Source organism: Tursiops truncatus, chromosome 13 (assembly GCF_011762595.2).
Source record: "Tursiops truncatus isolate mTurTru1 chromosome 13, mTurTru1.mat.Y, whole genome shotgun sequence".
Classification (NCBI taxonomy): Eukaryota; Metazoa; Chordata; class Mammalia; order Artiodactyla; family Delphinidae; genus Tursiops; species Tursiops truncatus.
In genome coordinates this window covers 10,475,770-10,501,299 of record NC_047046.1, presented here as the reverse complement: position 1 = coordinate 10,501,299, position 25,530 = coordinate 10,475,770, and the positions used below count along the sequence as shown (strand labels likewise).

At 44.7% G+C, this 25,530-nt stretch overlaps 1 protein-coding gene across 1 annotated transcript in view; it reads left to right on the top strand.

Annotated features, from left to right (window-relative positions):
• Nucleotides 1-25,530, top strand: part of SRRM4 (serine/arginine repetitive matrix 4) — a 286,526-nt gene that overhangs the window by 15,776 nt on the left and 245,220 nt on the right. Inside the window, exon 4 of the mRNA XM_073790099.1 lies at nucleotides 25,125-25,265. The gene's annotated coding sequence lies outside the window, so the exon portion shown is untranslated. The remainder of the gene's footprint in view (nucleotides 1-25,124; nucleotides 25,266-25,530) is intronic.

Sequence of the window (25,530 nt, the reverse complement as noted above, 5' to 3'; positions counted from 1 at the left end):
CTCTATATTACCCACCAATACCCTAGAAACAATTCACTAGTGAAAACCCCTCAAAATGTACTACTGTTTTCCAAATATTTGTGTGGAGACATTGCCATTTGAGCCTCATCACACCTTCCATGTCAAGAACAGCAGATGGTGCCCTCATTTTTCAGAGGGGTAAACTGAGTCCTGAGAAATTGCGACTTGGCTGAGGCAACGTAAGGAGCAGAAGTGAGAGTTCAGGTCTCAGCACAACGACTCTCAGAGTCTTAGATGATTAGTTGTTTTACCTCTAAACAGGAGCACACTGAAATTTTCAAAAACTTAGATTTTTATTGTACATTTAAAAAAGATAAATTTATTTATTTATGTTTTATTTTTGACTGTGTTGGATCATCGTTGCTGCGCACGGGCTTTCTCTAGTTGTGGCAAGCGGGGGCTACTCTTTGCGGTGCGTGGGCTTCTCACTGCGGTGGCTTCTCTTGTTGCGGAGCATGGGCTCTAGGCGCGTGGGCTTCATTAGTTGTGGCACACGGGCTCAGTAGTTGTGGCTTGCGGGCTCTAGAGCGCAGGCTCAGTAGTTATGGTGCACGCGCTTAGTTGCTTCGTGGCATGTGGGATCTTCCTGGACCAGGGCTTGAACCCGGGTCGCATGCGTTAGCGGGCGGATTCCTAACCACTGCGCCACCAGGGAAGTCCTGATTGTACATTTTCATTGTAGAAAAATTAGAAAATGGAGAAAAGGCAAAGAAGAAACTAAACTTTAACCATAATCCCGCAATGCAAAGATGATGTCATTCTCAGTTTGGGGTATATCCTCCTTGTCTTCTTTTCTATAAGGATTATGGCTTTTTAAGAAAAATGGAGTAAGAATATGTAGAATTCTGTGATGTGATGCTTCATCATTTATTTAACATGTTCTGTGGTAGCAAGCATTTATCACGCTTATTTGCTGAAAAGCAAGATGCCAGGAGGATGAACTACATGCTAAGGGACAAAGCTTGGTTCTTATAATCCAGATTAACACACCGTTGAGCAAGGTAGGGGCAGACAGTTCACCCACTTGTTCAACAACTAGGTTGAATATCTACTATGTTCCAGGCACTGTCCACGGCATGAGGGATACAGCTGAGATCAGTATAGAAAAGGTCTCATGAAGCTCATGTTGTTGGGTGGAGACAGATAATCAACAAATACATGTGTGAATAGGTCTGTGTGCGTGTGTGTGTCTATAAATATAATGAGATGGTGCAGGTGGAATGAAGGACGAGGCAGGGGCAGCAGAGAGGGTAGGGATGGTGAGACACCATATGAAATACCCTCTGACGAGGTGACATTTGAGCAAAGATAGCAAGGGAACCATGTGAGTATCTGAGTGAAGACTAGACCAGCAGGAAGTCCAAAGGTAGGGGGGTGGGAAGGATCGTGGCGCTGGGGACAGAAGCCCTCCAGAGCACTGGGAGCGGGGAGAGTGTCAGCAGATGTGATCGGAGCCTCGGGAACTTAGACCTGAGCTTGTGCGGACCTTCAGAAGCCACAGTGGGGTGTCTGGATGGTGGATGGCAAGTGTCGCGAGGGTCTTCAGCAGGTGAGCAGTGGGAGCTGATGCCTCTTTGGAAAGGCTCGCTTTGGCTCTGGGTGGAGACTGGCTCTGGTGGGAAGAAGAAGAGAAGCCAGAGGCCAGTTTGCAGGGTGTTGTAATGATCCGGGAGAGAGGCGGGGGCAGCAGAGGGGCTGCAAGAGGGTCAGATTTGAGATGTGTCTTGAAGGTGCAGTTCTGGGAACTTGCTGAAGACTTTGCTCTTGGAGTGAGAGGGGGAAGCGGTCATGAATGACTGAACAACTGGGCAGATGGTGGTGCTACAAGTGAGGTGGGGAGGACCATGGGGGGAGAGTGGAGGAGAATTAGAGGTTTGGTTTGAGATGTGTTAAGCTTAAGATCCCTGTTAGAGTCCCGATTGGAGATCCTAGTCACTCAGCGGGATGTACAAGCCTGGAGGTCAAGGGATGAGTTGAGACAGAAGATATAAATTACAGAATCATCAGTGCAGAGATGCTGTTGAGAGCTGTGGGACTGGATGTGGAAATGGCTCTTCGGTGAGGGTCAGAGGAAGGGTAGCTTGAGTTCCAATAGGGCTGGGGGAGGTGGGAAAATGAAGACTACCTTCTCCTAATTCATGGTTGTGCTAAAGGCTGGATCTATGCTTTTGATGGTGGCAGGATGGGTCTTGATGAGAAAGTGGTTCCGAATTCACCTGTAGAGAATGGTGGAGGTGGGGAGCCTAGAACCTTGAAAAGAAGGTTCTAAGACCCCAGGGAACAAGACAGAAGTGAAGGCAGGAAACTGACATAAGGAGGAGGCGAGCTGGGGAAGGAGAGTGGGAGAGGAAGAGAGGGTGGCAAATGCGCCTGGGGAGCGGGAGGCCTGTTCTCTGCAAGTAGGCCACCGCTGTAGGTTGATGCCTCACGGTGAGGGAGCTCGTCACGCTGGTTGGCACAGAGGCTGACACCATCCTTCCACATGTTATGGCAGAGTCCGGTTCTCCCCGCTCCCCCCGTCCCTGCCTACATTGTCCATTAGTCGGTAAGGGTTTCAGTGTATCCTGTAAATACAGACATCTCATCTTGGTTAGCTCACTTGCTAAGATAGTACCCCCTGTTTTATATCTGTGACATTAAAAACTGCTTCTGAGGACTCGATGCAAGTGTGTGGGTAAATGCCAAGCTCTAGGAGCCCCTAGCTTGCTTCATCTCTCCCTTCTCCTCCTCCCTTCCCCACCTCCTTTCTGCCTCCTCGCTCCCTGCAAACATGCCTCTATCCGTCCACCATCCATTTCTCAACTCATTAAGAGAGGCAGTAACTCTTAGGAAGCCGTTGCTTTTTGGCAGATGTTGGGCCAGGTGTCAAGGATAAAGAAAATAAGAAGCAGTTACTCTTTAAAGGAAGTGGGCTGCACACGAATTGCTCTGATCTGCTCCAGGCAGGTAGCGACATCTAGATCTGTAATCCCCCAAGTCAGTCCACCGAGTAGCTGCGCTGTAATTACTCGAGGACCTTTTAAAAATACATATTCCTGAAGCCACCTCAGAATCAAAATCTTCTAGGGAGTGTAGGCTGAAAAAGCCCCCAGGTGATTCTGACGCACAGCTAGACTTGGGAAATCAGCTGGCTGCGGTTCGAGTGGGCTCTGAACCTTGGTTGCTTCACATGGAAAATGGGAAGAGCTTTTAAATAACCTTCCTTTACAGCATTGTTAGGGTTAAATGAGATCACACTAGAGAAAACTCTCAGCACAGGCATGTTTCTAAGTGGGCCTTCCGGGTTTACCTGTGGAGTCCAGGCCTTCTCGATACTCCAAGCACTGGCAGCCTCAGCACCACCTGGTTCAAAAGGCAGATTCCCACCCCCAGCACCCAACCCCACCCCAGATACCATGAATCAGAATCTCCCAGGTGACTCACGTGCACGTTAAAGTTGGGTGATAGGAAGGGGATGCAGACAGTCCAGCCTGTCACCTCGGCAGTCACACCTGGCAGCAGACCGTCTCTGTGAAAGAGTACCAGTGAAACATAAGAACGATTTCCTCGGTGTGACTGCGCGATGCTGCTCGGGGGCTGGAGCTGGGCTGCTCTGCTTCGGGTGATTTCAGTGACCATTACACAGCACAGCGACTTATCTTGGAAAAGCAGCGACAATAGAAAGGCCGGCGGGGCGGGGGGCACTGACTGAAGTCACCTGTCCTTGAGGTGGGCCACCCGGACGGTCCTCTCCTCTCTGCTTCACCCAAGACAGCTGGCTCCAGGGTACAGAGCTGTGAGGGCCACAGGGTACAGAGCTATGCCAGCTTTCTCCCCAGAATTGAAGCTGGTTTCAGGGGAGTCCCTGTATCTTGAACTTGAATGTTCACAGGAATCATCTAGAGATCATGTGAAAATGCAGATTCCAATTCAGCAGGTCCAGGGTGGGGCCTGAGATTGTACATTTCTAGCAAGCTCCTGGGTGACGCTGATGTTTCAGGTCCAAGGACCACACAAGGAAAGACACCAGTACTACTCAGTGGTTCTCAAAGAATACCAATATTTCCTCCCACCCAAGATGAATTAAATCAGAATTTCTGGAGGTAGAACCTGGGCATCAGTATTTTTCAAAACCTCCATAACTTGTAGTCAGGGTTGAGAACTGTTGATTTAGGAAATAGTCTTTTTGCCTCCCTTTCTCTCTTTCTCTCCTATCTCTCTTCCTCCCTCCCTTCTTTCCTTCCTTCCCTCTTTTTTTTTTTTTTTTGAGATATTATCTTGGACCCAGAGCAGACAGTTGAATTAAGAAAGAGCTGCCTGCTGTTTTAGATAGGATGAGTAGAGCAAGGCATCTCCAAGCAGAGATTTGAAGGAGATAGAGGAGTAGGTCATCTACAGTGTGGAAGGTGAGCATTGCAGGCAGCAGGGATCTCAGTGTTCTCTTCTGGACATATTGGGATGCTGATTAGATGCCCACGTGGAGACTGCCCTTATGAGGTCAATATACAGGTCTGAACCCCAAGTGAGAGGTCTGGTAGAGAAACTCAGGATTCATCAGCGAATATATGCTAATTGAACGCCTTTGAACTGAAAGAACACCTAAGGTATAAGCGTAGGACTGAGCTGTGAGCTCTGGAAAATTTAGAGGTAGAGCTGAAGAGAAGGAGTGTTCTGGCTTCTGCACTGGGGATATCCACTAGATAGAGGCTGGGAGAGATGTTAAAAGAGCACTTCCTCAGAATCTGCCACAGTGACTGAGATGGTCTGTAGATGGGAATAGGGCCAAGAAATAGAGTCCAGCTTGTTGAAATTTAGTACCCGTGGCATCCGGCATCTGGGTTTGAAGCTCAAGGAGGAAGTCTGGGCTGGAGATAGATTTGAGCATCCAGCATGTAGGTCAAAAAACGAGGTCAGTATGAAGAGCGAGCAAAGAGAAGAGACCAGAGAAGGACTTTTAGAAAGACATGTTGAATGGGGAGGGCGGGGCATAAAATGAGAAAAATCTGTAAAGGCTCAAGGGCAAGCTCAGGTTATTAAGTTCAGGTTATTGGGGAAAAGGAGCATACATTGCGACTTAGCATATGGAAAGTGGCTAGGCTTCAACCCAGATGCTCAGTTGAATAAGGTCTGTGTCAGGAGAAGAACAGAGGCTTTGGAGCTAAAAAAAAAAAAAAAGGATCAAGGCTGTAAGTTTATTTCCACCTTTAGTAACTGTGTGACCCAGAACCAGTCATTCAACTTTTTGAACTTTTTCTTATTTGTAAAAGAAGGTCAATAACATTTGCTTCACTGGATCGCATAGAACGTCTGGCACATGACAGGTGCTCACCACCTGATCCTTTCTTCGTCACTGCTCTAAAGTTCCCATCAAGAAGGCAGGGCGGGATAAGAGAAATAGCAGCTCTGAAAGTGGGAGTGTCAGAGGCGGGTGAGGCCGTGGTGAGCAGAAGAGGTGGAAATTGGGTGGACATTTGTCGACCAAGGTCGGGGGTTCTCAAACTATGAGGGCCATTAAACCACCCAGGGCAGCTCATTAAAGAGCAGGTTCTTAAGACCTGCCCCCGGCGGTCTTTAGGTTAAAGGTGGAGCCAAGTGATTCTGCTAGAGCAGAGCCCAGACTACAAGCTGAGGAGACACTAATTTAGATAAGGGGAGGAGGGGACAGAGCATTCTGAGGGTGGGGCACAGGGATGTACCTGGTTTCATGATCTGTTTAATCTAAGTAGCGGGTTCACGTGACAAATCGCAGCATGTAAAGAAGAAAACTGAGTACCCAGTAAATGAATTCTTGAATCGTGGGCAAGACTGAGAAGGAAGTGAGTATACACAAAGCTTTGATTTTAAAGCTCTGCATTTAATTTCATGACTAGGAGGGGTCACAGAAGAAGAAAAGGCCATGGAAGAAGAGATGCAGACAGATCCATGAAAGGGAGAGTACAAGACAGATAACTCTAGAGAAGGGGAACGGAGGAGTGGCTTGGGAAAATACACTGCTACCAAAGAGCCACTCACATGGAGCAAAGACTTGTTAACCAAAATCTGAGAGATGGAGACCTGACTGAAATAAAACGGTGTTTATTTGGGGTTTGTTAGAACTGCAGCCCAGGAGACACAGATTCAAGAAGCCCAGGGGACCACATATTCAAGAAGCACTTGAATTGTGTTCCACCAAACTACAAAATGGGGGAGGTCTATAAAGGCAAAAACTGCAAGGTCCCGGTTAGTTACGTGAGTGGTTTATCAAGAGTCATAAATGGAGCTGGCAAGAAGTAAGGGTGCTTATGAAGTAAGGATTGGTTGGGGTCCGAAATGGTTGCATAATTAGCTACAAGGGGGAACAACCTTGAGACTCAAGGTTGCAATTACCAGATGTTGTTTTAAAAATGGCTGGTGTCCTTGGCGTAGGCATAGTTCACAGGAAGCTCTGGTGCTCAGTGGTGCAGGGACATGTCTGAGGCCAGCTCCTCAATGGCCACCTCACTCCATTTTTGTATGCCTGAGCTATGACTACTCCATTAGAATCTCAGTTTATCATCAGACTTAATGTCACACCCCTCGCGTACCACATATGGAAAAGCCAGGACTGGTTTATAATTCCTGAGATTCCTGCAAGCACCAGCTTCCTGTGGTTCTCAGTTGGGGGTGGAGGGTGGAGGAAAGCAGTCCATGAACTTGGATGGGAAAAAAATGACACCTTTATTCCTTTCTTTTCACTCATTGGTGACTGACATTTAGCTTTCCCTTCCATAATGAATAAAGGCAGCATGTGGCCATAGTATTAGAACTACCTGTGACTTTATCAAAAAGTAGCAAATATCTTTATATCATGTTATTTATATCACAGACAAAAAATGTCTGCTGTGTGGGCAACTCCAAACAACACTTTGAAATTATAGGAGTCATTATACGCAACACTAGACCTTATTTATTACTACATTGATGAAAACCACATGTATTGTCATATACTGGGTTTTTAATCTCTCCGTGTACCTTTGTAATCCTATATATGCTCTTTTAGCGTTTGGAGACATTATTCTGAAATGGAGTCTGTTTGTGTTATCTATTGCTGTATAACAGTTCATCACAAAACTTTGTGGCTTAAAACAACAATCATTTTATTTTTCTCTCTCATGATTCTGGGGCTGACCAACCTCCACGAGGCCAGTCTCCCTTAGGGTTTCTCATGGAATTACAGTCGGCCAGTGTTTGGGGCTGGAACCATCCATTTACAAGTCTAGCTCCTAGGCTGGGAAGACCTGAACCACTGGGGATGAGAACGGGTGGGCTCACTCAGCATCTCTCTCTCTACCTGTGTCGTGTATTGGTTTGATACGATTTCAAATGCACTTATTTATGACAAAGACCAAAAAAAAGTTGTTTTTAGAAGTAGTGTCAGGATGTCATCGTCACATCAGTTGTCCTTGATACAGCTGCTGAGGGGCCCCGTTGGGGGCCTATCGGTAAGAGCACGTGGAGAAGCAAGGGGACTAAAGGCAAGGGGACATTTAGACTGTGAGCACCTAGAGTTTGTGAGGAATATCCGAGAGTTTCGGTCTGGGCAAAAGCTACAGACTTTGAGTTGATGATCTAGCTCTCCACCTGCTCCTGCCGTGGCCAGGCTGCTCTTGGTCGGCAGTGGGGTGAAACTGTACAGCAATCTAAAGAAGAAAAGAGACATCTTTTTCCTGTCGAGCACTCGTCGTTCGCAGTGGTGTAAGGTGGGCAACGGTCCCCGGAGGGAAAACCCTGGGAGGAGCCTACCCTGCCCCACAGGTGCTGTGGTTCCCTAGCAACGAGCTCCAGCAACAAGGGACTTTCGTTTTGTACTGGCAGCTGAAAGTCAGCTCCCATTTGGTTAAGCCTTCTTTCCCTAGAAACCAAACTTGCATAAAGGTACACCTCGACTTAATTTGGACTTTACTTCTGTCGTCTCCCCTTGCCCGGAACAATAGTGTGATTAACCTATCATTGGTTTAGAGTATATTATTTCTTTATTGTCTTATTAAGAGACATGACCCTGTATACTAGTGGCTTGTGAAATTCCTGCAGTGAACATGTGTTAAATAAAGTATTGGCAAAGAGGAAAAAAGAAAGAGCTGCCTGCTGCATTTAAGAGAGGGACCATGGAAAGGCTATTGGTAGGAATGGTCCTCTCTTTAAATAGAATCTTCTTGTTGAAAAAGTCTTTGCAAAAGTTTAGCTTGAAATACGCCTGCTACAATTACATCACTGCATACTCTCCTTTCTTTTCCCATTCCCATCACTGCATGATCCACCTGCATCTCATTTATTCCCAAATCTTACTGAGCCTGGGCAGTGAGAGTTTGAGGAGGGAGGGAGAATGCATCTGTAAAAGTTGGGACTTTGAGTGGGAAGGCCCAGAAACCCAACTCAAAGAGAATTAGGCACAAAATTTTATTTATCTATCTGTCTATCTGTCTACCTACCTACCTACCTATCTAGCTATTTATTTATTTATACACACACACACACAATGGAGACTTTGGTAGTTCCAGCTGGATCCATAGGTTCAAATGACATCTTCCACAGTCTCTCTCTCTCACTCTTTCCTCTCCCCCATCTCAGCTCTTACTTCCTCCGTGTTGGCTCTGCTCTCAGGTAGGCTGTCCCCAGTGATGACAGGAAGGCCACCAGCAGCTCCAGGCTTATATCCCGTCCTTCCAGCAAGCCCTTCAATAAAGAGGGGAGTTATTCTCCCTTACCAGCATTTCCCCAAAAGTCAAAGAATAGAATCTCTTTGGTTCTGATTGGGCCATAACACCATCATTTAGTCAATCAATAAGACCAGGGTACTGTGAACACCTGATTGGCCAGCCTTAGAGCCAGACATTATTATAAGTTGTACAGCGCAAGCAGAGAGAGGAAAGCACGTTCCTAAGAACGCAAGTCGTAGTTCCTGTCAACATGTAAGCAGAACACCAGCCAAGTGGATGCAATTCAATATGAGTTAATAATGCTAAACTGCTTGGGATGTTTGTCTTTCTTTTCTATCTTGATGACACCTGGGTGATTGCTACACACTGTCAGACAACTGGCAAATCCATTCATGTTCTTTTGCCAGTTCCGTCCCATTTCTGACACAGTCTCCCACCTGCATGCCCAGATGCTAAGCTTATAGTCTAAGATGCCACTCCTCCGGGCCGTCTACAACATTTTCAGCCTTTTATTCTCACCCTCTGACAGAGTGAATTCAAGGAATTCAGACACACGTTGACATCCTTCTGCTCTGTACATTGGTAATTGAACGTCCTCTGGCTTCATATGCTGACAGTAGCATGAATTATCTCATTCTTTCTTGACATGTTCCTTAGCAACTCACTCTTGGAAAAACACCAAAACATACTTTATCTCAGTTATTGGACTGCTAGCTCCTTGAGGTCAGTCACCGCGTCTTCTGGTTTCTCAGCTTTTATGCTCATTAGAACTTAGCACATGCTCACTGATGCTTCCAGCAACATTTACAGTGGTTTGTTATTATTAATAATGATGAAATATATTACTGTTAAAAGCATACTTTATCGCATTTTTATAGCATTTTGAAGTTTACTAATGCATTCCCTCATTATTTCATGTAATTCTAACATGTCACTTTTGGCAAGTCACTGATAATGAGAATCACCTTGGGTGTATTTCAAACATACACATTCCTAGGACCTACTCCAAACCAGCTCTAAGAATGGAATTTGGAAGTCCAAATGTTTAGCCCTCTCCCAGGTGATTTTTGTGATTATCCAGGCAGGGGAACCATGAGTGTGGTGGCTGTGTATGTGGGCTTGGAAGTCAGCTTCTGTGGGACCCTGCATACATCTCTACAGATTGCCAGGCCCTAGAGTTGCCCCATCCGTAAAATAGGGCTGCTGAGACCAATACCAAGAAAACCAAATGAGAGTAGGTGGGTATGACACGTGCTCAGTAGGCAGCAGCTGCTACACTGATTTATTTTTCCTTATGGCAGCATAAAATAATAGCTAAGGGCATATATTGGGGTTCAAGCCCTGTCTCTTGTACTTATGACCTGAGTTGCCACTAAGTCTCAGGTTCCTCATCTGTAAAATGGGGATGATGGTGGACACATCTATCTCATGGGACTGTTTTCAGGGTTAACCTAGTTAATAGTGGAGAGCAGCACATGGTGTGTGCTCTGTCAGTGTTAGATGTGGCAGTCTTTACATCCATTTCATAGAGGAGGATACTGGTAGCTGCTATGAGGAGAAGGAAGACTTCAACCCTGTCTCCCTTGCCTAAACTCTGGGCTCTTCCCTCTTTACAAAGCTACCTCTTCATGCCAGTCTTCCCTAGGACTTAAAACCAGGTCAATGAATGCTTATCTCTCTTTTGCCTTCAGGGCACAAAGGATCAACTCATCACCCAGGCCCGCCAGCTCTCCTTCCTTGCAGCCCTTCCCCGTTCTCTCTGCCCAGAGCTGGGCCCCACTGCCATTTTTCAGAAATGTCATCTTACTTGGGCACCAGACTCCGATGCCCTAATACAGAGTGATTTGGGATTCCCGTCTCATCTCCGTCTGTCTGCTGGCATCTGGGCAGACACCAGAACAGACTCATCTAATTAGTGGCCTCGCCTACTCTGGGGCTTGGGGCCACTGGTGCGCGGCTTCCACATTTCCAGGCAGAGATGAGACGCCTCCTCAGATGGGCCAGCAGTGAAGGCTTCCTCACAAAGGCCTGGGAGGAAAGGGATTTTCCAGATTCTGGAGCAGGGAGTTGAGAGCCTGAGCAGTGGGGACTCAGAACTGGAGCTTATGTGGGTGTGGCTACTGAGAAGGACATCACCACACCACTCTGAGCCTCACTGTCCTTATCTATAAAATGGGAGGATAATTGTCCCTACCTCACAGACTTGTCGGGATTGTGTATATAGAGTGACGATCTCAAGATCACTTGGCCTCTGCCTCATTTCTCACTCTTGCTTTTTCTCCCCTCTCTCCAGACTCTTTAATGATTTGGTTAGAGAGGGTGATATGGTAGTGATTAAGAGCACACACACTGAAGTTACCTGCTCAGGTATTAATCCTGGCCCTGTCTTCTTCTGCTGTGCTACCCTGGGCAGATCACTCTCTAGGCCCAGTTTCCTCATCTGTAAATTGGAGGAGAAAATCCTGGACCTGCCTTGTACGTTTGCTATGTACATGATTCTAAATGGGATCAAGTGTGTTGGCTCATAGTCAGTACTCAGTAAACATCCAATATCATGATCATGAAGCAAGAATGGGGATGGGTGCCTAGTCTGCCCAGCATTTCCCTTTTTCATATGAATGAAAGCAGTTTTCTCTCCCAGGAACCTCATTACCTATGTGCTTCGACAACTTCGGAACTCACCTCATGGAGACCTTTCTCTGCAAAGCGTTCCCTGTTCTCCCCATGCTCTTCCTTCAGCTTTCTGGGCTTCTCCATCAAACCTCTTTGCACGTGGCATTATTTGCACAGAGTCTGCTCCCCTGTTGGGCTTCGATGCCTTGGGGCGGGGCTCCTGGGTTGATATTTGTGTTTTCAGTACCTTGGACAGCACAGTGTACCTATTTGAAACTTTGTTGAGACAATGAATGAGGACACTGACAACCTTAAAGCAGTGCTTCTCCAAACTTTTTCTACCATAATCAATGGTAAGAGATGCATTTTACGCCACAGCCTGGTGATGTGCATGTGCACACATACAGTGGGCAACAAAACATTCATATTTGTTTCATATTTCACTACACACAATGCACTCTGATGATTTCTCCTTTTTTCTTTTCTCTCCTCATCTATTTAATTTCTTAAATTTTGTCTTTGAGCTACAGAATTCATTTCAGAACTAATTGTTCTGGGTTGAGAAGCAGTATCTTGTAATGCTAAGAGCATGGACCATTGGAAACAGATAGATTGGGGTTTGGATCCCAAACCCACAACTTAGTGATTGTGTGCCCTGGGGACTTCATCTTACCTCTCTAAGCCTCAATTTCTTCATCTGTAAAATGGAGCTCATGCCTACTTCTTAGGTTTCTTGTGAGATTTTAATGAGATAATATAGGTAAAGTGTTAAGCACAGGGTCTGGCATCTAGTAAGTGCTTAGCAAATGGTGGTCATTATTGGAACCAGTCTTGGACTCTTTGTATGACTTTCCTCTTTTCCCTCCCAGTCATCCCAAGTCTCCTTATTCTACTGATCTTTCTCCTTAGTCTTATCTGCCTCTCCAAGGCTTAGTCACGGGCAATGACCTCCCCACTCTCGGAGGCATAGGAATGAGCCACGAGTCCCAAGCGTTGTATCCTGACTCCAAAGCATGCTGAGAGGTGATTTGATGGAAGACAGCAGAAGCCCCATCACTTTGACACAAGAGGTGAAGGAAATAACCAGTGGTATGGAATCTGCTGTCTCCCTCGTTCCTCCTGGTGCTGGTGAGAATTATTCAAAGATCTTATTGGGACACCTCATCTAATACCTCCTCCAGGGACTTGATGTAGCCCGAGAACTTCTCTCCCACTCCCTTACCAGCCAGCAATTCCAATGCACAGGACCCTGGACAACATGATAGAGAGGATGGAGATTGCTAAACCACCATTACATCAGGAATGCAGTCAGCTGTCTCTAGGGCCTCAAGATGCTTGACCATCCCTCTGAGCCGCACATTTGTTGCCAGAGAATAAGTTACCAAAGCCATTCAACATCACTCCAGTTCTGCCCCGCTGTATTATCTCCTTAGCCTGGAGATCCCCTGACTCACAGACCAGTGCTTCTGGCACAATAGCTAAGGTTCCCTCCCATCATGGAGGACGGGCCGGTGCCATGGCAGTGTTCACGTGGTACTTCTTAGCGTGGTGATTGAGTCAGGAGGACCTGGTTTTACACAGCCTTTGCCACCAACCAGCTGTGTGACCTTGATCAAGTGGCTTCACTTCTCTCTCCCTCCATTTCCTCATTCGTAGAATGGGAACATTAATAATATCTAAAAATACTACCTGTTCGGGCTTCCCTGGTGGCGCAGTGGTTGAGAGTCTGCCTGCCGATGCAGGGGACACGGGCTCGTGCCCCGGTCCGGGAAGATCCCACATGCCGCGGAGCGGCTGGGCCCGTGAGCCATGGCCACTGAGCCTGCGTGTCCAGAGCCTGTGCTCCGCAACGGGAGAGGCCACAGCAGTGAGAGGCCCATGTACCGCAAAAATAAAATAAAATAAAATAAAAATACTACCTGTTATGTTACGTGAGAAAATGAAATAATGCAAATTAAGCACCTGACACTTTTGCGTCTCAGTAAATTTCACAGTCCTCCTCCTCACTGTTGTTGCTGCTGCTCTTGTTTTAATTAATGATCATCACAAATTGACACTTTAGCTTCTGAATTAGATGCAGAATATACTTAACATGAAGAGTGCTTGAGATACCATGTCCTCTTGACAAGAGAGAGCCCAATTTTCCTGTGGACTGGCAGTCTCGTTACCTCCTAGCAGAAGGCTTTTGATGCATCAAGATGTGCTTGAACTTAGGCCTGCCAGGAAGAAGGAAGCAGTTCTTTCATTCCGGGTACCCGTTGGTTTCTAAATCCTGCTAAATTGGGCTAGAATAGAAATAGTGGCTCAGAAAAGAAACACATGCCCTCATTTCCTTTTTTCTTCTATGGCCTCAAACTTTTCTCTCATCCCCCAAATGGACTATTGCACTGCTATTCTGCCACGTTCCCTTGCTCTATGAGTTTCTTAAGGCCAGATGCTATCTCTTGTTCGGCCCCAGTGTCAAGGAGAGTGCTTAGCACTTAGCAGAGCTCTGTGTGTTGTGGCTCAGCCTGTGACCTCCTGGTTATCTGGGATGTCTTTGTCTCCTCCACCACTGCCCCAAACTCAGCCACATTTTTATTTAACTAACTTGTTTAAAAAGAAGGACTTTAGTGAGTAATATCACCTATTCTCCCTCTCTCTCTCTCTTTCTTAGTGATGCCAAATTTTAGCAAATTCAGAGATGAGGTGGCCCTGTTATCTTCCAGAACAATCCTCTCAAAGTAGAATTTGATATTTAGAATTTAGATCTTCTAAAGGTCTAACGGAAGAAATCTTAAGGACAGATTATTCATGCCAAGCTTGTTAGAATTTTTAGATACAAGTGGTCAAACCTTGCTCTGTGTATGGTTCCGTCATAAGCTTTGAAAGAAAGAAGCTCATTCCCTGATCTTGCTTAGCATTGAAATGACCAGGGGTAGGAAAATACAGCAGAAAGGATGATAGCAGTTTGAGGACCCACATAATTACCACGCAGGGCAAGAAATAAAACCTTGCCAAACTCCAGGAACTCCCTGTGTGTACCCCCTGCCTCCTCCCTAGAGTTAACCCCCTGCCTCCTCCCTAGAGTGTTGTCTTTTATTGAAATCACTTTGTTTTTCCTTACAGTCTTACCGTTTGTGTTTGTATCCCTAAACAATATAGTTTGTTTGTCTACTTTTGAACTTTATATGATGGAATCATATTCTATGTATTCTCTTTTTTCCTTCTTTCACTTAATATTATGTTTGAAAGCTCCAACTATGTTGTTGCATGTATACTATTCTGTTCCGTTTCATTGCTGTAAAATTCATTGTATGAATATACACAGTGCATTTATCTATTCTGTTGATCGGCAGTGTCATAATTTCTTTACACGTTAAGGTGGTTGGTGACATTTCCTGTTCTAGATAATGATGTGATGAATATCTTTACAGACGTCCGTAACAATTTGCTTGGGACAAATTCCTAAACATAGAATTTTTGGATCAAAGACTCTGGCCATTTTTTAAGCTTCCTCCGGAATGGTTGTACCAGTTTGCACTTCCACCAGCAAAGTACATTCCTGTCTGTGTCCTCACACTCTTGCCAACGCTAGCTTATTTGCATTTGTTTTAATCATGCCAATTTAATAGGAATAAGATGTTTTCTCTAGATTGTAGGAATTTCCATTTCTTTGAGTATAGTGAAGCTAGGCATCCTCCCTCCTTTATGTTTATTGGCTATTTGTATCTATTGTTTTGTGGATTGTCTTTTATATCTTTTTGCCATAGAAAACGTTGGTGTGTGTGGATTTTAATAACAGTTCACGCTGGGGCTCAACTCATTTAGACACATTTCAGGCCGGAGCATTTGGGAAGTACAGAGTAAATGGGGGAGAGGGAGGACGCTTCTTTGTGACCCATAGATCTCAAGTGGATCTGCCAGGTGGAGAGTAATTTGGAAGTTATTGTTCAGAAACCAAAGAGGACAGTTGTGCATTCAGCCCCATGCTGGGGAGGAAACAATGCTTCCTGGACCCGAGGCCATTTGAGAACAAGGGGCCCTGCTCTAATTGAACCTGGCTTCCACCTCCTTTGTGCCCAAGGAGTCTCTTTATGATTATGACTGCCTGGGCCTCAGGAGCGAGATGGGGGATGTGGAAAAGGAGAGAATAGGTATAGCTTGGCTTGAAATTTAGGAGTTGAATTACCAGCACCCCAGACTGAGTTTACACTATTTCCTTTTGTTCTTCCTGTCCTCGTCCTTTCTTCAGCCAACATTATTGAACTCCTACTATATGCTAGGCAGTACATTGGGCGTTAGAGGTCTTCTACTCTAACCCTGCAGTGTTTCCCATCTCAGCAATTGGAAAGTCCATCTTCCCAGTTGAAGTGAAGAAGCTGGGGGTCATTCGTGACTCTGCCCTTTCTGTAATATGTTACAGCCTCTCCACCAGCAAATTCTTTCAGCTTTACCTTCAAAATATACCCACAATCTTGAAAATAACCCAAATGTCCATCAACAGGTAAATGGATAAACAAATTGTGGTACCTCCATGCAATGGCATCATACTCAAGAATGAAAAAGAGCAAACTATTGGTACGTGCAACAACTTGAGTGGATTTCAAAATAATTATACTGAGTGAAAGGAGCCAGATGCAAAAGAGTACTATATGATGCTATTTATATAAAATTCCAGAAAATTCATACTAATCCATAGTGTTGGAAAGCAGATCAATGGTTGGGGGTAGGAGGAGGCAGGAGGGAGGACCAAGGGCGCGAGGAGACTTTGGGGTGGTGGCGGATGTGTTCATTACCTTGATTGTGGTGATGGTTTCACAAGTGTAACATATATCAAAGCTTATCAAGTTGTATTTTAAGTATGTACAGTTTATTGTATGCCAGTTCTACGTCAATTAAGCTGTTAAAAACATACCCAGAATCTGACCACTCCTTACCATCTCTGTTGCTACCATTTCATCTCTCACCTGGTTAATTGAAAGAGCCCCATGCCATGCCCTTCCGGCACCTGCCCTTGGTTTCTCACACTCTCTTAACAAAGAATTCACAGTGATGCTTTTAAAAGGAAAGTGAGGTCATTTCACTCCTCTCTTTAAAGCCACCCAGTGGCTTTCCATGTCTTCCCATCACACTGAGAGCACTTACCACTGTCTGACATACTGTGTGCCTGGTGAGTTTATTGTCTGTCCTCCCACCACAGTGACATGAGCCTTATGAGAGCAGGTCCATTTTTCTCCATGCTGTATCTCCAGTGTCTGGAACAATATGCATCACATAGAAGGTGATCAATAGATATTAGTGGAATGAATTAATAAATATGGTCTCAGACTCAAAGAGTTCCCAGACTACTGAGGGAGATATGTGTAAATACAGTTAGAATATAGGGCAATAAGTTCTATGATAAAGGGACCCCCAGCAGAGGTACCTAAACTTTCCTGGGGTGAAGTCAAGGATGGCTTCCTGGAGGAAGTCGTATCTAATCTGAGACCTGAAAGACATGTAAGATGCCTTGGGGAAGAGGACACAGTTCCTGCCTTTGTGGAATTCTACTGGATGAGCAAATATACAGGCATATATCACATCATGTGATAAGTGCTTTGTGGGGCTAAGTATGGGGGCTGAGGAGAAGAGAGGTGAGGCCTAACCCAGCCTAGGGGAGGGTCTGACAAAGTTTCTTATAGTGAAGCACTTCCTGGTTGGGATGTATCACATCCCTTCACCCAGTCTCCAGAAACCCACATTTGGGAGACTGTTGCCTGGATACAGACAATTGCCATAGGAACCAAGGAATTGATCCAAGATTTGAGAGATAACCAATCATCACATTTCCCCATCATGTTTGCTTCCTTTTTATGTAAATTATACTGCACCAATGTCCATCCAGTCTAGTCATTTTCCACCCTTTCTGTGAATCACAGTTGCTGGGGAGCTTTAAAAAAAAAAGATAATTTAGTTCTACCCCAGATTGATCAAGTCTAAATCTTGGCAGGGAGTAGCCTAAACATGGGTATTTTAAAAAAACCCTGTGCGCCTAGAGAGCTGAGAATGACAGATGTAATTCAAGGGTCAGGAAGAGTTGTCTTACGTGGAATCTAGTCATTCATTTATTCCTTCATTCCATTGCTGCCTCAGGGCCTTTGCACTTTCCTTTCCCTTCACCCAGAATATTCTTCCCTCGGGTTTTTTTTGTTTTGTTTTGTTTTGTTGCACATCTACTTGCTTCTCATTCTGTAAGTCTCGGTGAAAATGTTCGTTCTTTAGGGAAGCTCTCTCTGACCCTCTCCTCTCATTATCTAAAATAGTTTTCATCCACTTGCTCCACCCTGACTCTTATCTCTCTGTCACATCACCTGGTTGATTTTCTTTACAGCACTTATCATAACTTGAAATGATGTTATTTACTGCAATATTCCTAACACTAAAGAAATGAACCATTTCAGTAAAGCCTGGAAAGACCTGACACACATAAAGCACAGTGCTCTACACATGGTAAGGATTAGGAAATGGTTGCAATTATTATGAATGGATTAATTAGTTATTTGGCATAATATACAGGATTGTGTTGAAAAGAATTAGCCCTGGCAGCATAGGAACTGTTATGAGACACTACCTCATTTTTTATTGACCAGTTTGATGTTAAGCTCTTTGGAGGCCGGGGCTGTGTCTTGTTCATTATTGTTCATCCAGAGCTTAACACAGTGCCTGTCACATAAGAGGATGTTTGGATTTAGCAACTGTTTCATTGCAAATAATGGAGTCCCCCTCAAGCTAGTATAAGCAGAGAAATGAATTTATTGGAAGGACAACAGGGTCTCAGAGAACCCAAAGGTGGGAAGGGGAGTTGGGCTAGCAAGGAACTTGAACCAAAAAAAATAGAAAATGACCCAGCAGTTCCCCCTGTGTTTCTCTAAGACTGCATGATATCTCTTTCTGTCTCTTTGCAAACTGGCTTCCTCTGCTCTGTGGGCACATGGATGTCCCCAGCCCAGGCTTTACAGTGCTTTCCACTTTGAACATCACACAGAGATTAGCATCTTGATTCTAAATTCCCAGGGAAGAGAAAATTTGATTGGCTTTAACTCCTGCCAGGCATTTACTCTTGGGCCGATCAACTGGTTTTAGGGACAGGGGAATGGGATCATGCGCCGTGCTGCTCTAAAGATGGGAAGTATCTCTTTGCAGTATGGAGGTCTTAGCTCAAATTCCCCCCTGAAAGCAGAGCTTATGAGAAGGGCTCGCATGCAGGTGGTTTGGTTGGAAAGAGATGCTGGGGAATAGGAGAGGGGGAACTTGGAAGAGTCAAATAGAGAAGGATGGCAAGCCAGCCCAAAGGTGTGTTAGTGAGCTGGTATGGGAAGCTGAGGCCCATGCTCAACAGAGATCCCGTGTGAACCATGTGGAATGCACCTCAGAGATGCCCTCCTGAGACTGGGCGAGGGAGGAATTTATTCATCAGCTCCTTGTCTCTGTTGGTCAAAGGTTGCCCCAAAGGGTGTTATCTTCATCTTATTTCCAGTTTTGTACTTGTACCAGAATGGCCCTTAGATCAAATACTTAGAGCAGAAAGCAGGAGGTACGTGGCTCAGCTAAAGCAAGGTGCTATCAGAATATACCTGCGAGCAGGTGGTTTGCTGCAGCAATGACTAGAGGTGGGCCAAGAGGATGTGAGATGTGAAATGGAGCAAACAAGTCGTCCAGTAAGCAGGTATGGGCAGGATGTCTAAGAAGAGAGTGTAAGTGTGGGTGGAAATAATTCATATCTCTAGTATCTGCTCAATGAATGTTTTCTGAGTGAATAAATGAAGGAAAAATGATGGAAAGATTCTTGGAGAAAGCAAGATTTTAAGACCCCCCTTCAGTGTCTGAAGGATGAGACCAGGGACCGTGTGGATACTGGTCATCTATTCTCAGTATTTTTCCACTGAGGATGATCAATTTTATTGATAAGTCTGTGATGTCATAAGGAAGGTAGAAAATATTGCCTTCATTTGGGGATGAAGAACAGATCTGGAGATGGCGAGCGCTTTAGTATGGGTGCACGGTGTCAGCATCTGGGCCAAGTTTAGGTTTTCTGTCTGCTTTAACCCCCTGAAAGTTACATGGCTGCAGTTAGACTACAAGGATTCGGGAAATACCAACTTCACCTCCGTGTTAGTGCTCTTCCCTCTGGGTATAGTTCAGCGCGTGAATACAGCGGTCATTAGAACCTAAAGCAGTTTCTAATTTTGTTTCATTGTGAGTGTGAATGTGACTCTCAGGACCCATCCCTGTGGCCTTAACTAAACTTACTCTTTCAAGCTATGAAGAGACAAGATAAAGATCTAAATGGAGACTCCAGGTGGTGGAAGGCTGGGCTGACTCAGCCCGATAAACCTGCCATCAAAAAAATCAATAGAGCTTTCTCAAGGGTTGCCATTATCCAACAAGAAAAAAGTTTCAAAAATAAATTGCCGCGTGGCATAAAATCAGATTAAGTAGATAACGGGTTTTGCCGGCTTTGGGGCCTTGTTGGGGATGGCGCAGGAGGGAGAGAATTAGCAATTTAACGAGCTCAGTCCTGTTCCTGCTCTTGCTATTCAAGCATTTACTCCTGACTGAACAGGAGAGGGAGAGCAAAGGTGAGAAAACAAATTCCAGTTTCTGCCTGAATTTCATCCCACAGCTGACCCAGCCCAGCGCTGTAGGGTCAGCTCACCATCGTTTGCTGGTGGACTTACAGAGAGTTCACTGCCCTAGCCTTGAAGTCATGGGTCTTAACCAGGCTTCACCATGCCGTGTGACATGAGGCAAGTTATTTCACGTGTCTATGGGCTTCAGTTTCCTAATCTTGAATTGGGCTTCCCATTGACTGAGGCCTGAGGAGAGTTATTCCACAAGGGAAACTGTTGTGTTGTTAGGAGAAATGAGGATGGATATTGGGCAGTAACAAACCATAAGTGTGTACCAGTTACAAATCTGACTCTTTCTTCTTTGACTCTGACAAGGTCAGAGGCAGTGAGACCCAGCATGGTTTGAGTCTGTGTTCTGTGGGTCCTAGGTTGTGCTCACAGATTGCGGTTTGTCCTTGCTCTCTCTCACTTCTCATCTGTCTGTCCTTTGGGACTGCCTGCCCTGCAGATTTCAAACTCCAGCATCAGATGCAAAGACAACAACGGCCTTATGGAGACTGTTTAATCAATCACAACTGAGTAAGGCCACATGCCTGGGACGAATTCTTTAATATATATATACATCTCCCAGTGGGCCTGCTTCTTGGGTTGAACCCCAACTGATACACCTACGAGGGAAGTTTTATTCCTGAGAGATGCATGCTTGGGGGTCTTATCTTGGATTCCCCCAGAGAAGAACCCTGATATAAGTACTTGGGGGCAAGTAGTTTATCTGGGAGCTAATCCCAGGAAGCCAGAAGTGAAGGAGCAGGGAGAGTGAAGTCAGGAAATGATGAAAAGCCAATAAAGAATTCATGATTTACAAGCTGCTGCTGTAGGCAGTGGGGCTCAAGTCCATCAGGGCATCTGAGAAGTGTACACATTGTCTCCCAGAAGTCCCCGTTTAAAGCATGGGAGGCAGGACAGCTGAGTTATTTATCCGCTGACTCCAGTCACCCATTTGAGGGTTTCCCCGAGGGTGTTAACTGCCCCACACTTTCAGAATTCACCTACTTGAGGCTGAGCGGGTTCTTGTGGTGATAGAGAGGGCATCGAAGCAGGGAGGTTCTGGATTCTGGGAGGAGCTTGAAGCTGAGTGGTGTCAGTGTGCCCAGACTGCTGGGGCCACAGGCAAGGGTGAGCTGAAAGGCTGTGACGTGGGCACCACAAGCATCTGTTATCCCTGGCAAAGTCGTTGTTTGCAAGATCAAGTCTCATAGATGCCATCGGGTCAGGAGGAGACAAATAAGATGGCATTAAAGGTATATTTAAAAGCCAAAATAAATAAAAGATCTAGAGCTTTCTAATGTTCTATCATGAGATCTCTTATGGACACACACACACACACACTTTTCCCAACTCTCACTTCACCATCTCTTTAACTCCTAAATTACTTTCCTGCATTGCTCAGAAAAATTTTTTTTTTTCTGCAGCCCTGTTCTTTGCTGAGGTGGATGCTTCTCAAACTTTCCAAGCAGCCCTTTCTAGCCAGCCAAGTGAGGGCTATAAAAGGGTCCACCTATGGCTTTTTAAAAGTAAAAATAATGCTTCATGTTTTAAAAAATGTTTTAAATCTGATATACACGTTAAAAATATGGCAGCTCATCATTATGGGGGGCAAGACCATGACTAGCAAGTGGTTATTGGTTGTCTATTCACAGGGAAGGGTCAGAGGCCTGATGGTTTGGGCCATACCTGTTATTTAATGTTGCATTTGATTATCATACGGTCAACTGCAATTTCTCATTCCTCTTTTCCCACCCTGTGACCTTCACTTTTTTTTTTGTTTTCTACTCCGGGCTCAGTGACAAATCAAATAATCCATCCTAGTCTCAGCTTGGGACTCTGATGCCTGTCTGCGTCAGGACTGTGCTACTTTCTAGGTAGGACAGCATTCCCAGTGCGAAAGACTCTGAGGGACAAGCTCTTAGACGCTCAGGGTTTCCATTTTCCAAATGGATAACGACTTGGATATCCAAATGGGTACCAATGACTATCACTTGATGCTCAGAACCTCCCTCCTAGGTGAGAACATCAGTGACAACTCTCCATGAGATAGAGGAGGAAACTGAGGCCCTGAGAGAAGAAATGAATTACCCAAATCCCAACAAAGCATTCATGACCCGGCACATAGTAGGCCCTCAATAATAATTTGGTTATTATGAGAAACAGATAAGTATTGTGATTAAGAGCACAGGCTTTGAGGTCAGATTGGGGTCACACCCTGACTCTGCCTTTCACTAGGTAAGTGCTATTGGGCAGGTGATTTAACCTCTCTGAGCCTCAGTGTTCTTGACTGTAAAATGGGATTAGTAACAGCACTTGTGTGCATGTTGTTGAGAGGATCCAATGAGACCATGAACGGTGTAGAATGTTTGACAGATAGTAGAAGTAACTAATAATGATGATGACGTGTCCTGACCTGGGCACCTGGGAACTTCGGTCATTCTTTAGCTGCCTGACCTCTGAGAGTTTAGCAACCTTCCCATCCACTGGCAGGTAGACAGGAGCAGAGGGCTCCCAGTCCGGTTTTTCTGGCTTGCTGATAATTGTTTCTTATACAAGCCAGGGTTTTATTGATTGGCCATTGATCTCTGCATGGGACCAGGGAAGTTCTTGGGCCATGAAGACAAAGGCGGCGTTTTCCAGCCCAGGGGTCCCCGGTGGGTATCAGAATGACTGGCCTCTGCCCTGCTTGGGACAACTTCTCAATCAGAACCAGCTGCCCCCGTGGCCTCCTCCCTCTTGTGCCCCTTTATTGCTTCCATCAGCCCTTCCCCTGCTGGCTCCGTTTGACCTTTCATAAGGGCGCTTTTGTGCAGGGCTGCCGATGAGTTGTTGCCGAGTGAGCAGCTCCCCAGGGCAAGCTACCGCCCCAGCCCCTGGCCTCACCGCAGCTTGTAAGGGAAGATTGCATTCTGATCTACATTCCCCGTTTCCATTCTCTATCACCGGGCTTTGGAGACGGAAGGAAGAAAAGAATGTTTTCCTCTCTCTCTGTCTGTCCTCTTCCTCCTCCTCCTCCTGGATTCTCTGTGCCATTTCCTCCTTCCCTTTGCTGTTTCTCTATTCTGTCCTGATGGTCAGTTGCAGAACGTAAAGTCATCTGGCCAGAAGTTCTCACCTAGGTCATCCTCCCTTGGACACTGGGGTCATCAAAGCCTCAGAGGTCATACAGAATTTCCCCAACTCTCACTTTACCATCTCTTTAACTCCTAAATTACTTTCTTCCATTGTTCAGAAAAAAAATTTCTTAGCCCCATTCTCAGGCAAGACACCACCTGAAAGTCAGCAGATGGACTTTGAGAAGAATAAACAAACCCTTTTTCCACAGGCCTTGCGTGATGCCCCCAGTAGATTGTTCTCACCACATCCCGTTCCTGTTCTTTCTCCTCCCCTTTTTAAAATTGAGATAAAAGTCACATAGCACAAAAGTCATCCTTTTAACCATTAAAAGTTAATGGTTTTTAACCAGTGGTTTTTAGTATAATCACAGTGTTTTGCAAGCATCACCAGTATCCAATTCCAGAACATTCTTATCACCCCAAAGGAAACTGCATACCCATTAAGCTGTCATTTCCCATTCCCTTCTCTCCGTGGCCTCTGGCAACCACTAATCTACTTTCTGTCTCTGTGGATTTGCCTCTTCTGGACATTTCCTATACATAGAAGCATACAATATGTGGCCTTTCGTGACTGGTTTCTTTCCTTTTGCATAATGTTTTTGAGGTCGATCCATGTTGTAGCATGAGTCAGCACTTTGTTCTTTTTTATGACTGAATAATATTCCATTGTATAGAAATACCACGTTTGTTTATCCATTCATCCATTGATGGACATTTGGGTTGTTTCTACTTTTTGGCTATTATGAATAATGCTGCTGTGGGTATTTGTGTATAAACATTTGTTTGAACACATGTTTTTAATTCTCTTAGCTAGGAATGAAATTGCCAGGTCTTATGGTAGTTCTATGTTTAACTTTTTGAGGAACAGCCAAACCGTTTTCTACGATACTGTACCACTGTACGTCTTCATCAGTAATATACAAGGGCTCCAGTTTTTCCACACATCTTCTTCAACACTTGATAATTTCTTTTTTTTTAATTATAACCATTCTACTGGGTATGACGTGGTCTCTCTTCTGGTTTCAGTTTGCATTACCCTAATTACTAATGATGTTGAGCATCGTTTCATGTATTTATTGGCCATTTGTGTATTTTCTTTGGGGAGATGTCTATTCCATTCCTTTGGTCACTTTTAAATTGGTTTTTTTGGGGGGGGGTTGTTTGTTTTTACTGGTGGTGTTGAGTTGTAAGAGTTTTTCATATGTTTTAATATATTTAGATACTAGGCAGACCCTTACCAGGTATACGATTTGCAAATATTTTCTACCATTCTATGGGTTGTCTTTTCACTTTCTTGATAATGACTTTTGACGCACAAAAGTTTTTAATTTTGACAAAGTCTCATTTATCTATTTTTTGTTGTTGTTATTGTTACTTGTGTTTTAGTTTTCATATTTAAGAAACTGTTGCCTAACCCTATACTTCTGGTTCCTTCTAAGAGTTTTATACTTTAACTCTTCTAATTAGGTCCTTGATCCATTTTGAGTTAATTTTTGTATGTGTTAGAGTTCCAACTCCATTCTTTTGTGTGTGGCTATCCAATCGTCCTATCACCATTTGTTGAAAAGGTTATTCTTTTCAACAAAATAATTTCACTGTGTCTGGCACATTGGTTAGCACATCATTGGAGTTCTAGAAACATTTCCAAACAAAGAGAAGAAAGACATTTTTTTTAAGTTTTATTTTAACAGGTTTTTTGAGATATAATTCATACACCATACAGTTCACCCATTTAAAGTGTTCAATTCCACTGTTTTCAGTGTATTCACAGAAATATGAAACAGTCACCAGTCAATTTAGAATATTTTTATCACCTTAAAAAGAAATCTACTCTTTACCTATCACCCCTCTCCTCACCCCACCCACAGCCACTGATCTACTTTCTGTCTCTACAGATTCCCTATTCTGGACTTCCGTCTGAATGGAATCATAATACGTGGTCTTCTGTGATTGTCTCCCTTCACTTAGCATGTTTTTGAGGTTCATTCATATTGTAGCATGTGTCAGTACTTCATTCCTTTTTCTGGCCAAGTAATATTCGACTGTGTAGATATACCACCTTTTATTTATCCCTTTGTCAGGTTTTTCCGCCTTTCGACTATTATGAATGATGCTGCTATGAACATTTGAATACAAGTTTGTGTGGACAGAAGTAAGAAAGGCATTCTTGATGTGGAGCTTTTGTCACACAAGGAGACTCCAATCCTCTTGTTGGCATCAAGGTATAAGTTTTCATCATATAGCCTTGTGGCCAGGGGTAGAAACTAATGAGACACCACCTTTTAAGAAGCTTTGACCGATGGCGCTGTGGATGGTGGGTCGGTTAGGGTGGTAAAGGGCCTAGAATCATGTCATCTGGGGGAAAGAGAATGTTATTTTGGGAGAAGGGAAATCCTCGGTGTGGACCAGTGTGGTCCAATCAGACTGAGAGAGTAGGACAGTAATAGGAAATGAGGTCAGAGAGCTGGCCTCAAATGTTTGGAAGGT